The sequence below is a fragment of the Ostrea edulis genome, chromosome 3 (genome assembly GCF_947568905.1).
Source record: "Ostrea edulis chromosome 3, xbOstEdul1.1, whole genome shotgun sequence".
Classification (NCBI taxonomy): domain Eukaryota; kingdom Metazoa; phylum Mollusca; class Bivalvia; order Ostreida; family Ostreidae; genus Ostrea; species Ostrea edulis.
Genome location: NC_079166.1, coordinates 74021343 through 74037192, shown reverse-complemented (window position 1 = coordinate 74037192; position 15850 = coordinate 74021343). Strand labels below are relative to the sequence as shown.

The window sequence follows — 15850 nt, the reverse complement described above, 5'->3', positions numbered from 1 at the left end:
ACCTACCTACCTTTCCTCTTCGAGCCATGTTCGGCTCATAAGGCTTGACAGCATCTTCCGCCATCCCACTGTCATTAGCTACTGTGACTGCTTCGCTCCATGTTTGCCATCCTAGTTGTTCGCGTTCTGCCTCTGCACTTCTTCGCCATGTTGTTTTGGGGCGACCTCTCTTTCTCTTACCCTCTGGGGCCCATGACAGGGCTTCTCTGTTGTTGTCATGTGGTTTCCTCAGAGTATGTCCTATCCATCTCCATCTTCGACATTTAACAATTTCATCTACTGGGCATGTCCTTGTCCTACAGTATAGTTCATCGTTACTGACTTTCATGGGTCAGAAGATGCGGAGTACCCTTCGTAGACATTTTCTCTGAAAAGTTTCCAATCTGGCGACATCATTGTCATTCAGTTTCCATATTTCTGCTCCATAGAGTAGCACAGACATCACATTACTGTTAAATACTCTGATCTTTGTTGCTCTGATGTATTTGGTGGACTTCCAAAGAGGATTAAACATTACCAATGCATTCCTGGCTAAACTCAGTCTGTGCTTGATGTCTTCTGTTGTCCCTCCTGTCTTGTTGACAATAGCACCAAGGTATGTGAAAGTGTCCACATCCTCAACGTTTCTTCCCTTGATTGTGATAAGATTGGTTTCCTTGTTGTTAATTCTTTTTTGTGACACTAATAATCATTTATGTTGATCGTGAGAACAAACTTACCATACAGTTGCACGTTCTCCTATGATTTCTTAGGTCATATGATGGCTTACAGCGAAAGCTGTTAGAAGAGTTGTAAATGTATGGACATAGGGTACAAGATGCTTTTGTTTTGTGATGTTCCTGAACAATCCCTCCTCCCACATTGAATTCGGTACAGTACTGGCCTGTAATGGAAAATATTGATGGAATTGTTCGGTGTATCCCTACGTTAACACAGAATTTAAAAATAGTTAGCCATCCATGTCTCTTGACTTAAACCAAAATACCGTGCAGTTTTAAAGCAGTTATTCTAGTCATACCTTTTTAGCACTTACTTTAGATCAGTAAATACATATCTAACCTACAATTTTCGTTGTTGGTGCGCATATTTCCATGCTATTGTTACCCCATCCATTCAATAGACAATGGTAAACATAATCGAAAGAGTCTACTCAACTGTTCGTCGTAAGTTCACAACCAACTTCTTTAGCTAGCAGATCTCTAGATTCTATACTACAGTCCCTGAATCGTTCTACTTTACCATTTTTCCGTTCGCTCACCGTTTGCTCTCCGTGCGTTCACCGTTTGTTCAGCTTGCGTTCACCGTGCGCTCTCCGTTTACAGTTTTGCGTTCAGCGTGCGCTCACCATTCGTTCATCGTTCAGTCTTTTCATTGTCATTCGGAACACCAAAGTGAAAGGACCAATCTTGATAGCAAGGCGAAAATGAAAATTGAACATGTGCGTAAGAGTGGAAGAAGACTTTCTTACTATATGAGAAATTTAATTTCGAAGTACAAAATGTCAGGATTATCCACTGTGAATGCCGAAAGGTTCATTTGAGCTTTTATTAAAAAAAACAACAACTTCTAAATGAGAGACGAATATACATGTAAGAGCTTGTCGTTATGAAGTTAACCCAAGTACAAAAAATAAGGCAGTTTCAGGTAATGAAAACCTCTTCCCCTGTGTACAAGATTTAGCATTTACAAGTTCGGACAGAATCACAAAATATTATAATTAATTTGCATTGCTTGACAAGAGTTTTAAACAAGTCACACCCACCCCCACTTTGAAAAATAAAAACAAACGATGCTACATAATGTACATTGTACCGTATGTACGTGTCAGAATGTCAAACTGATGTAGCTATTTTTACGCCTATATTTATGAAAGACATTGTCAATAAACTGATATTTAGTACTCTTGCCAAATTGAAAGTTTTGTAACATTTGTCCTTAATGCAAAGATGTAATTGTTTATCTTGTACGTTTCTGCATTAGCCTTTAAACATTCTACGGGTAGCTCAGTACAATAAACAGTTTTATCCACAAATATATACAAATATTGCACGATCTGACTGCAATTCAAGGTGAAGATAACGAACAGTGATCAATCTCATAACTCCTACAAGCAATAAAAAATAGATAGTTTGGCAAACGCGGACCCCTGGACACACCAGAGGCGGGATCAGGTGTCTAGGAGGAGTAAGCATCCCCTGTTGACCGGTCACACCCGCCGTGAGCCCCATATCCTGATCAGGTAAACGGAGTTATCCGCAGTCAAAATCAGTGTGCCAAGAACGGCTTAACAATCGGTATGGAACACGTCAGACAGCATTTGGCCCAATGATAGGTTGTATTGACGAACTAGATCGTTATAACGACCATAGAATTTGTGAAATGCTGACTTCAATCGAGACTGTTGAAATCCCTGTACCATCAACTTGTTTGTCAGTAGCTTACCTCGATTTAAAAACTGACTATACCCAGAACAAGCTCTTGCATATTGATGGTCACAGAAATAATAAAATTAGTAAGTTTTGTACTTACATGTGCATGAATTCTAGGATTATTTCCTCGGGTCGATGTAGTTGCGACAAGTCTCAAAAGATGCCACTCAGTCTGTTTTAGAAGGTAAATAATTTGGATTTAAATGACAAAGGAATTTTCAAACTCTGAATCTTTAAACTTTTGATAATATTTAGGAGAAGAACTAGTTAACAGTTGCATGTATACACAAATCTATTTATTTTCATAGGTGCAAAGATTGGGCTGAAGGAATCTGTTGATTTACAGGACATCAACATTGATCCCACTAAAGTGTCTCTTCATTGCAGTCCATCAATATTTTTTGATCTTGAAACAACTGGACTAGGTTTGTGTAAAATCTTTCAAATTTATTGTCAAGTATAAGATTTAAATTTAGAGACATTTTAAAGAGTTTTAAGAAATTTACCATTTTCTCATATCAGCCAGAACATCAGAGACTATCCAGATAGCTTGTGTTTGTGAAGAAGATACCTTTAATGTGTACATGAAACCAACTTGCAGCATCAGTATTCCAGCATCAGATCTGACAGGTCAGTTTTGAACATAAAATGTTAGTTTTGAACATAAAATGTTAGTTTTGAAAATAAAATGAACTAGTCATGTTAATTCACTGGTCTATTTCTTTCTTCTACAGAGCATTTGGTATATGCATAAAAATAAAGGTATTCTGATTTTTTTATCATCAGGACTTACATATGTTGGAGGTGTCCTCAAACATAAAGACCAAAGTGTAGAATCAACAACAACAGCTGACGGACTTCACAATTTTATTAAGTTATTGTCACACTTTTCAAATGCAATTCTGATAGGACACAGCATTCAAAATTTTGACATTCCAGTTCTATTGCACCAGTTAAATAGACAAAGCCTTTTAAAGGACTTTGAGGAAGCAGTTCAAGGTTGTATTGACACACTGAAGCTTGCGAGGAAGGTCATCCCAAAAAACTGATGTTGGAAACTATAAGCAAGATAATCTTGTTCAGAAACTTTTAGGAGAGACCTATGATGCCCATAATGCCATTGGGGATGTACTATCACTCCAAAGTTTCTTTTACCTTGAAGTTAAAATCACAATGTAAGAATGAGGACATATTTGACTTGTCTTATTACACATGTAAGGAATCTTTGGACCCCCTTGTTACAGATAAAGTTATTTATACTATAACACAAAAGAAACTTCTGGGACTTTCTTTATCGTTGCCTAAACTGAAGGTTATTCACTTACGAGATCTCAACAATGGTATTCATAACGTGTTTAGTGAGAACTTGCAAGATTCTAAGAAACCAAGAGTGTCAAAGTCAAAATCTGTCATTGGAAAAGTTGTACAGTATTTGTCAAATCTATAAGACTGTTATTTTTTTTAATTTTGTGTTTACAAAATTTAGATATTGTGTTTTTATGTATATGCATACTGTATATATGTATCAATTTCTCAAAGGCTGTTCAAGTGATGTGAAAATGAGCCATATACATGTAGTACACATACATTGTTTCTGTTGAATGAAGCAAAGTTCATTCAAAGTATTATCAAAATTAGATTTCATTTGAGATGTTTATTTTTAATTAAATAAAAAGATGTTATCTTTGGTTACGTTAAATCTTTGCAATGATTCTTTTTGTCCATTTCAAGGCGGTACCTTTACATTATTGGCTCTGGACTAAAAATATATGTGAATACCTTTGGTCAGAGAAATATGCATTAAAGTGCCGTGATTCTTGTTGTCCATTTTAAGGGGGTACCTTTACATTATTGGCTCTGGGATAATAATAGATGTGAAAATATGTGATTTTTTTTATTGTTTTCTGTTGAACAGATGTTTATTCTTAATCAAGTATAAAAATGTTATGCTTTGGTCAAAGAAATATGCATTAAAGTAATTCCACCCTACTGTGATTTCATCAGATTTTGCAAAATCAATGATTTATTTACATTTATGCGTGATAGGAACATAAATTTTGTTGGAGTCTTTACCTATAGTTATTGTAAAAAATCTTGTTAAAAACAAACTATTTTAAAAGTCTAAGCTATAGATGAATAATCAATGATACGTTTTAAAATATTTAATCCAAGGGCAATAACTCTGTTTCTATTGATTTCTTTATCAAGTCTATTATGCGATATATTTCCGTTATTTTTACAGACATCTTGTATATTTTTGTGAAGATACAGTTTCATGAAATTGTTATGAATGCTACTATATCGTCATAACCAGTTTGTATGAAATTTTGATAACGCTGTTTAAGGAAAATTGCAATTTTCTGACGGTGATATATGATTCTGTTAATGTACGTCTCGTATCTTAAAATGTGTGATGACATATGTATCTTATTTTGATAATTTGTTAGTTTTAACTCTAATGAATGGAAATAAATACATTTTTCAAACTTGTATCAGATAAAACTGCGAGTATGGAGTTACCTTAAAGTACCGTTATGTTTAATTTTTGCAATGATTCTCGTTCTCGATTTCATTGGGGGTACCTTTACATTATTGGCCCTGGGATAAAAATAAATGTGATGACATGTGATTTTCTTATTATGTTTTGTTAAACAGATGTTCATCCTTAATTTACTATCAAATTTAAATGTTTGTGTAACAGGAATTTCCATAAAAATGATATGATGTCCAATTTTCTCAATCATTCTTGTTGCACAATTTTCGTGAGAATGAGGCATATATTATGTAAAATTTTCTTTTAGTGCTTTCCATTCATAAAAACAAATGTATATATACTTTAAGGTAAATAATTAGAACAACCATGTGTAATATAATGACTATTGTACTATTTTTCACAAGTTGTAGCTTAAAATGTCATAATTGGTAATAATGGTAAAAAACTGTTAACATATGATAGGGGATATACATGTTTGATAGGCTGGTTTAGTAAATCTAATATGATATGCCCTTTATTTTGTTGTTGTTTTCTTTTGCTGGAATGTTTGTCTGTGCAATAAACACAATTCTGACAGGATTTATCAGATAAAATGAAAAGTAACGAGCTACCTTAAGGTGTTGATACAGGGTATACCGTCCGTATTGTTTGTTTACTGCATCTATCTTGACTCCTTTCGGAGGTGTTTGTTAATTACAGGTATCCTAAACGATCGAGCTCGTAAAGTTTGAAGCCATACATGAACACCTGTAAATTCTGGATGTCACTACGCATATAGACTATAGTGTTTTCCTTTTCACATGCATTGTATATATATTATACTCATGCATTAAATGTATCTGTACATGTAATGGTGCATGCATACGCAATGTACATACGAAATTTGCTTTTGTTTGTGTATGACTGTTGCGCGGTTTAATGTACACTTTGCGATAATTTCATGAAATATATACATGCAAGGTGAAGATAACGAACAGTGATCAATCTCATAACTCCTACAAGCAATACAAATTAGATAGTTGAAATATATACATGTATACTCGGTACTTGTGCAAAAAATATATTACATTGAATATATCCAGAACTGTAAAATACGCTGTCCGATTTATTTCATTTTTTATCAATTGATGAAATATACATGTATATGTATTTTATTACTTGATTATGAAATAGGTAAAATCGCAGGGAAAATCCGAAACATTCCGAGTAAATAGACCATTTTGCGTTCAGCGTGCGCTCAGCGTTCGTTCACCGTTCACTTTGGGCTCTGTGTTCGCTCACTGTTCACCAAATTGCGTTCACCGTTCACTCTGCGTTCGTTCACCGTTCGCTCTGCGTTCGTTCACCGTGCGTTCACCGTTTGCTCACTGTGCGTTCACCGTTCGTTCACCGTTGAAGTGGGAAAGAAGAACGTTCCAGGGACTGTATCTGGACAAATTTTGTAAACTATTGTTGAAACAGAGGCAAGGCATGGTATTCTCTATAACATAGAAATGAAATATTTTGATATCTAAATCTTTATGTTAATAGCATGCTAAGTTTGAGCAAAGTCCAATGTATAAACGAAGCCATTTAATCAGTGGAGCTATATTTTTTTCTGATACATGCTAAGTACATTTACTCTCTAATCTCAGATACTTCAAAATTTTTACTGTAAATCAAAGACGTTGATACCATAAATCCGGTATATTCAGGGGTCTGTGTTTGCCCAACTATATTTTGTATTGCTTTTATGAGTTATGGGATTGGATCACTATTCGTTATCTTCACCTTTCATGAGATAAATATCGGTTTCCATCACTCACATTTCTGTTAGCATTACCTGTTGTTCCCGTCTTCGTCTTTTGATCTGATTCCCATTACAGCATTCGCTTAGAGATGTCATCAATACAAGGGAAATTGTAATGAACAGCACGTACTTGTCTAATACAGAGCATTGTCTGTTGAAATCACACTTCACATTACAGTTCCCGCTCATTCTTGATATTGATAATACAGATTCAGGGGAATGAAAAAAAAAATGATTAAAATCAAGATAAGGATTTTGAAAAAAAGAACTATCTGCTGAATAAGAAAACTCATCCATCATGAGAGCAACACAGAACCCTTCTCTGATTCATCTTAATCATTAAGACCAACATTTCAAAGGGATTTGACACTTACGTAATCAAGTATCAAAACAATGATTATGGCGCAACTGTATACATGAGATTGATCTTCGATTCTTCATTGCGGTCTATTTGTTGGTACAGACGCTCACTTGAAATATATATATATATATATATACCGAGAAGACATTTGATTAAAATTCTATTAAAACATTAATAGAAAGACTAGGATAGAAAATGCAATTCATGTGAACATTCAACTAAAATTTGAGAGAAATTTCAGATTTGAAAATTTTAAACATACCGCTACAGTGAAGGCAAGAATGACACAAAAATTAAAGGCCAGTGACTAAGATTTAAAATTAAAGACACAACGACGTGACGTCTCAGTAGTTATATTGATATACTGAGATCAGATTTCAAATGCACTGTAATTCAAAGAATAATTTGGAGCAAAAATACATATACAATTATTCAGTTTCTGTTGAAATTTAAATCATTCCACTGGTCAATGAAATATTACTTGGTTTTAGAAACAATCATAACATAGATAATTTCTATTGACGCTGAAAACAGATATATGTCTAGAAAATTTGTAAAGAAATTGATATTTTGATTGCGTAATTATTGATTTCCTATCACACTGTGGGATTGCAAAATGGTGAGGCAAGTAAAGAAAATATCAAAATTAATCGGATGGAATAGAAAGTTTATCATCATGATATTTGAAATCTAAAAATGACATTAATGTTACTGAAATTTGGGGAAAAAACTATCTAAAAATATATAGTAGATGACCTCAAATAATTATCATCTACATGTATATCTATAAATACATCTCACGTCAGCTAGACAGTTAATGTGTCTGAGAAGCGGAATAATGGTGCACATATATCGAGGCTGCAATGAATGTACGATTCAGAATTGTTTTAATTTAGTATTTCTCTAACGTCAATCTCCAGAATATCGTATTCACCTATTTAGCAATTATGTAGAATAATGATAGGTATTGTTATAACACATTCAAAGCAAAGAAATACAGTTACATCATGTTTAAACAATGTTCAAATCCTAAGAGAAATTAAAAAGAGTGCAAGCAACCCACGCATACATGTTTCTACGATTCAAAATCAAACGTACAATGTATATCTAGGTCATTTGACGATCTGATAATGAAACCACAAGTAAATGCATGTTTAACGATTTAGAAAAACTCATGAAATTATAAAGTATGGCCCATAAATTTGTTTAATTTCAAATTAGCAAAACTGTTAATGTTATTATGTCATTCACATTAGGCTGGTTCTTACAATCGCATGCGTATATATTACACAATATGCACTGTACTTATTTTTAAAAAGCCTTTTGGAAGGAAAAAAAAAATAAGATAATAAAAAAACAAAAACAAGATATGCTTCTGTTGTCAGAGAGAGAGAGAGAGAGAGAGAGAGAGAGAGAGAGAGAGAGAGAGAGAGAGAGAGAGAACAAACTCTCTTGAAGCTCAGGTGTTACCTAGCAGTATTTCCTTTAGTACGGTAATAAACGTAAGCACTCCGTATGAATTTCCTTAGAATGAATATATCATTTATAGTCTTTAGTTGTTGTACATGTGTATAAACTATATATACTACATCGTATGTCATGGCATGTTACAAGATGTCATTGAAAGATGACTTAACTCTATTTCTAGATTTGAAAAACAATTGCAGCTGAGTGAGTACATCTCTAAATGTCTACGTTTCTAATAAGAGAATTATGCAATATAGGCATATATTTACATTTGCAACTGTTTTCTCCTACATAACACTATTACGAGCAATACGTATTTATCCCTGCATAAATCCACTACGGGGTCAACAGAGGTCACGGTTGTGCGTATGAACATTTGTTGAAAGTAGGTAACAGGTACTATTTTACTAAGGCAATACACATCTAGCAATCGCTCTGACTTACTGCAGAAATCTTATCAATAAATGAAATCAACATCACAAAATGTATTTACGGTTTTATTTGTATTCTAAGCAGTGGACTTTCATCCATAATTGATAAAAGCATTTTTGTAAACAATATTTTACTAGACTATTGTATGTCTACAATTTCGTATGTTACAACTTCACCCTGGTCATCGGTGATGTGGAATTGTACATACTGCTATACGATGACAGTAGGCTTTAGCAAAAAGGCCATTCACAGGATGTATGGTCGATAAGTCGTCAAAATTCATTAAAACCTACACACAACACTGCCTCCGTGCCACAGCAGCCATAGGTAATTGATGTCGGTTTTCCAAGTTTATGTCGGCACATCGAAGCGAGGCGGCGTTAAAAACCTATTACAGAAAGTTATCGAGTCAAAAGAAGCGTTCAGTGAGCTCATATTTCTCAACAATTACATATCCAAATCCAAACCGTCCCTTACCTTCGTGCAGTTCCACATTCTCTGCGATGTTCAGTTTTTTCCGGAGATTCATCTGAGTTGCGTCCTCTGTCCTGTCTATAAATGATTTGCCTACACCTGACGACTGCCGCCCTGTTCTTCATGTTCTTCCACCTCAGTCTTCTGTTAACTCCGTAATATCCACAGAATATATTTCAAAGTCGGTTTTCAACGTCTTCATTTTTCAAAAGTGAAAGCGCATCACAACTGTAAGTGTAACATTGCACACCCCCGTTTGAATCATAATCCCCCACCCCCTAAAATTAGACATATGGAAGAGTTTTCCATGATATACTCCCGAGTAAATGTATAAGTATAAGTTGATATACTTGCTTTCTAGCGTCTTAATAATTGAAACAGTTCTTCATTTCATGGAACTTTGTTTTGTGTTGTCGTCATTTTGAACATCGATGACGCTTCGTTGTGGACGTCAACCATTTGAAATGTATGGAAACGTGTTGTTAGCACAATTCAGCAATGTTACCGACCAAAAATGTAAATATAAGTAATAAGGTATAATTTTAAAATACTTATCGGGATATAAACACGGATTGGTACATGATCACATTTTCCATAAAGCCCTTCGGGCTTTATGGAATTTGATTACATGACCAACCCGTATTTATATCCCGATATATATTTTAAAATGATACCTTATTTCTTAAATACTTGATGTAATCATGTTCTAAATTTATTCATTATGTTTATGGATGTATTGCACAATACATTGTAATGCTTGTATACTTAACCTAAGTTTACTTTAATCTAATAATGAATTAATCTTAGTGAAAAACATTTACAGATAATGAAGATACAGTATCGTTTGATATTTTCATCTATGGATGTAATATATTTACCATTACATCTAGTTATAAGACTTCTAGTTAAAACACTTCATGATAACACAACCACGATGTGCACACTTTTAACTTTAAAAGTCACTTGCGTTTATCATACAGTAGTACACAATAAAATGAAGGCATGTGCATCTATCTTGAGTTGCCTTTATAATTCGTACCTACGAATAGTAGAGTTTACATCAAGATAAACGAAAGGGTTTTCAAACTCCCTAAACACTTTCAAGTCCAATACCACGATTTCGTCAACATGGACGCTGTCATTTGTACCGAATTCAGCTACATGAAAGGATACTTCATTAGCTGTCCTAAGATTAAGACAATTCTTAGGGGTTCTATATTTTTTCAAAGGAATTATCTTAAGGTAAGACACTGTTGACAAACGCACTTATGATTAAGATTCTTTCCTAAGTACGAAATATTGGAACAATTCTTAGTCCCAAAATAGTTTCATAAAAAAGCTAGGTTTATGAACTCATTTCTGTTGAGTTTTTTTTTTCAATTTCAGAAAGCGTCATGGCAGTTAAATACTGGTGAAGAAATCTATGGACTTGCCTTTGTCAATCTTTCTAACGTGTTGGTGCAATTTTTACAGAAAACCATTTGCTAAGGGATACTGTTGTCTCCAAGTCTCCCAGCTCTGATATGATTTGTTGAATATGTGTGAATTGCTATGCTGCCAAAAGCTTATAGGTTGTAAGATCGGCACATATGGTATGAACATGCGGTATGTCAACGATGAATGTTCTTTCAAATAAAACCCCCTGACAGTTTCGCCAATATGCTTTTGAGTATTTTCTCAGGTCAGAGGTGGTTAAAATAAGAAAAGAACTGATTTAATTTTGTTTAGTTATCTAAAATATTGATGACGGATTGCTGATATACTGAAGACATCCTGATTCTGATCTTAAGAAGTCGAGGACTACATGTAGTTGATATTCACATCCTTTGGCACATCGTGACCCAGCATCGCTTCTCACACAAAGGACACATGATGTGACTAGTGACTAAAATTATTGTTCAGTCATACTACTTTTGAGTCATTACACTTAGTTATTAAACAAATCCTTACAAGGCAATGCATAGTATTTTTCTATAGTTCCTTATATTGACGTCATTGTTAAAATGCAGAACTGAAAACGGATAGAAACGGAAAATATTGCATGTTGTATGTAAGAATTTATGAGTTAAGGCTTATTCAGAACATAGGGAGCAGAAATGAAGGTCAAAACGGGAAGTCATTTTCAGATTGTACCGTTTTATATACTTCATAATTTATACTTATGCATTTTTATGACTCGTCATGGACAATATTAAGCAAATGCTCGTGGGCGTCACCCTCTTTTCCCGACATTGTCATTTTCTGGTCCCCTTTCTCCCACCTATTGTGACAATGTGTTTCCTACCTCCTACCCCCAACCCCCAATACAACATGGAAAGAAAGATGAAATAATGTTCTCAACAAATTACACCAAACCAACAAATTACATCAAACATACTTCTTTTGAAGCGAGCTTGCTTTTAAACAAAATTGATACTTTTAATCGAAATAGATATTGTAACGGTCTGTGCGGGTGGTCTTATCTTTCGTGGTAAGGCTTGCGTTACATGGCTCAACCTGAGCCAAGGAGGGTTTGTGTGGCACAGTAGTTTACAATTTAACACCCTTAACTTCCTATTTTGCAATACTGAGTTATCTCCCTTAAATCATCAACTTTTGATTACTCAACCATATCACTCACCACTGCCTACAACGAATGCTGGACAACTCGCCCCCAAGACAACTCGCCCTCAAGACAACTCGCCCCCTCTAAGGACAACTCGCCCTCTCTCAGGACAAGTCGCCCCTTCTCTTGAGACAACTCGCCCCCCAATATTATATATAAATATATTATCACATTTTATTTTTATTTTGTGTGTGTGTGTGTGTGTTATTTACACTTTTAACCCCATAAAGATATGTCTTTTTATTTCATACTTTAACACGAATGGTAAATTTTAATAGAATTATACACAGATTTGATTATTGCATTTCAGTTAAAGTTATATTTTTCATAAATCAATTGGCAAAGAAAATTATATTTACTATCTTCAGGTAATTGATTAAATGTCTCCAAATCTGATAAAATTTTGGGGGTTGTTTTGGAGGGGGGGGGGGTGTGAGTGGTTTTTTTTATCGATATAATATACATAAGTGTAAAGGTGAACCATGAATATTCTGATACATGCAATTATCTTTTGATGCATTTCTCAACTAATTCCCGTTGAAAAATAATAAAATTTCCATTTTAGAAATTTTATAACGGCTTTGCTTTTAATTACTGATTCTTTTTACGCGGGGTGATTCTTTTTACGCGGCGATTTCAAAGTGTAAAGAACTCTGATGATGAGTACCGCATATAACGTTTGAAGTAAATTTATAACAGCTTGGGGGAAATCAAACAATTAGATTTAACAACAGACGCAGATTATTGATAAATATACTACGTCAGCTGTAGACCAAACTAATACTCTCCCTATACCAAACGCTAACTTGTTTCCGCTGAAATTATATATTTTACATGTACATAAAAGTGATGATGAATTTACTGAACCCAAACACTGGATTTTCACTAAAATCTTTCGTCTTGCATAAAAAGACACGAAGTTCGGTGTTTATGTGAACACGTCTTATTGTCTGTGATGTATACCTGTATACTATTTATAAGAAATTCATTAATTGTTGCTAAAACACCTCTTGGATTTAGACCAAAAATAATAATTGTAAATATGTATGATATGTAGGAGCAAGATATCTCAAGAGAGGGGGCGAGTTGTCGCGAAGAGGGGGCGAGTTGTCTTGAGGGCGAGTTGTCTTAGGGGCGAGTTGTCCCGATGAGGGGGCGAGTTATCTTGAGGGCGAGTTGTCTTGGGGACGAGTTGTCCTGATACCGATCCTACCCCTACAACCAATACCTCCTATTATTTACCCGCGCTCTCTAAGTTACACTAAATTTATTAATACACGAAATATCTTAAACTATCTTCTCTATTTATCAGCTTATTAACACCTAGATTGTAAGGAAGTCACAAAATTCCCTAAACACTCAGTATTTTCTGATTTGGTTCTTATTCTTTACTATCCTGCATTTCCAACTTGGTTGGAAAACCCTCAATTCTAGAAAACCTTGTAAATCTCTGAATTGGAAATGAGACAAAATACAATTTTACAATTTATTAAAGTGATTATCTCTCAAATAAACAATCAACAAATTCTAAATTATGTCTCAAGTCACCTAAATTTGTCTATAAGCAACTGTTCCCACCTCTCTTATGTTGGACAATCAATCAACACTCAAAAGTATAAATTATTCCTGACTCCCAATCTTTCTCCCAGATCTCCTGGATGGAAGTAAAAACCAATAACTAAAACTTAAACCCTTGAACTTAATTTCTTAGTGAATTTCCAAAACTATTGAAATTCCTGAATAATTTCTAAGTCTGAATTCGGGTAAGTCTGAATCCCAGTTATAAAACAACAGCAAAAGTTAGAAATACACTAGCTTCCTCTGCTAAATGTATAAATTACACTAATCTAATAATGATAAATGAATTTCAATAAATTCTCTAACTATAATCTGACACTAATTTACTAAATATTCAACAAATAGCAAATATCAGCAAAGTGCAAGGTGAAGATAACGAACAGTGATCAATCTAATTCCTCACTAAAAGTAACTTAACTCAACCACAACTTCTCTGGAAGCTCCACAAATAATTCCAAAAGACCCAAAAACTGTGCTGGAAATATACCTGGCTTTTCTTAAAATAAAATTAAAAAGTCATTCTTTTTAGAGATGAAAAATCAAGATGGCGTCTGTGAGGTAGTAGGCAGAGATATCGTGAGCGCAAAAGTTTGGTGATACTTAGCTAAATAGTGATTGTTATGATTGCAAACTACTAGCAGAGTTCTTATTACACGGTAGAACAGCAACTGAAGCCTGAAGATGTTCAATTAGAGTTTTGGGAACATTTTAAAAAGGAAAAGATTGTTCGTTCGTTCTCAAAAGAACCATGAGTACTGTTTAACGCTTATCCGTGTGTATTATTTTGTGAACAATTTTATGTAAATATGACAAATACTAGGAAAGCGTCAGAGAAAAATAAACTTGGAAACGACAAATGTGAAAATAATACTCCAACATGTGAATCAACAAATGAGATGACTTTGGCGTCAATCAAATCAGACTTAAATGAAATAAAAGAAAGCCTACATAAATCAGTAAAAACGGGAGATCTTGAAGGTATAGTTACAAATATAGTGAAAGGTCTGCTGAAAAACTCTGAAGAACAATCAGAAAAACGAGAGACAGTATTGAAACAAAAGATTGACAGGCTGTCAACGGACGTCGATCGACTGACTATGGAGAATGAAACGCTGCGCGAAAAGCTTTGTGATGCGAATAAGAACACCAGAGACTTGCAGAATGAAATAACAGAAGTTAAGGATTTTGCCACTTTTGTAACCGTCAAAGCCAACTACAACGAGCAGTACAGTAGAAAAAACATCAAGATTTACGGCGTATGGGAAGCAAAAGGAGAGAAAATCGTTGAAGTCGTGAAGACAACGTTAAAAGAGAAGTTGGATGTTAATGTAGACGAACGAGACACTGTAGCCGTCCATCGCATCCCAGGTTCTAAACAGAATACCCCGAGTGCCATCATGATGAAGATGAAAAACAATGACAGAAAAGCCCACATTATGCTACATAGATCGTCGGTTAAAAACGCCCGGGAAATATCAGAATAGAGGACGATGTAACAAAGGAAAATAGTGAACTCATAAAGCGACTAATTGATACAGAAGGTGTGACATCGGCATGGTTTTTCAATGGGTCGGTATATGGAACAGTGAAGGGAAAGCGCGTAAAGTTTGACATTCTGGACGACATTGAATACAAAGTTAGTAAAATCCGGGATTAGAAAATTCGATCATGTGTTCAGACATTAGTTATCCAAATAACATTTCCGGTCATAACATGTTGACGACGTTCCAAACAAAGTGACTCACGTGTCAGTATTTAACTTGATTTTTTTATTTGAACTCTTTTTACTGATGATAATCATCAAAGGAGAAGGTACACTAACGGTCAATTTTGGCCTATTTTCAGAAGTTGGTAATTTTATGCCCTAATACTATATAGGGTGTGTACTTTCTATATATAGTAATTATATCCATGTATTACGTATATTTTTTGTGATATGAAGTAGCAAAGTTGGCATGTTTTGCGAGTGCAAGATTTAACGTTGCGTCTTTAACCTGTGTCTGATGACATTTTCTCAATTCTTATATAGAAACAAATAGTTCAATATACCTTGTTAATTAAATGTTTTGGATAATTTTTAAAAAGTTATTAACACACACACACAAAAATCTGTTCAATAACATCATACAAATATCATATTCAACACTATTTACAATTAACGTGTATTTGAATTGTAATATGAAGTAGAAAAGTTGTCATGTTTTGCAAGTGCAAGATTTAA

General features: G+C 34.4%; 1 pseudogene; it reads left to right on the top strand.

The window, feature by feature from the left end:
- Window positions 1-1423: 1423 nt before the first annotated feature.
- Window positions 1424-3876, top strand: LOC130053643 (uncharacterized; annotated as a pseudogene).
- Window positions 3877-15850: the final 11974 nt, after the last annotated feature.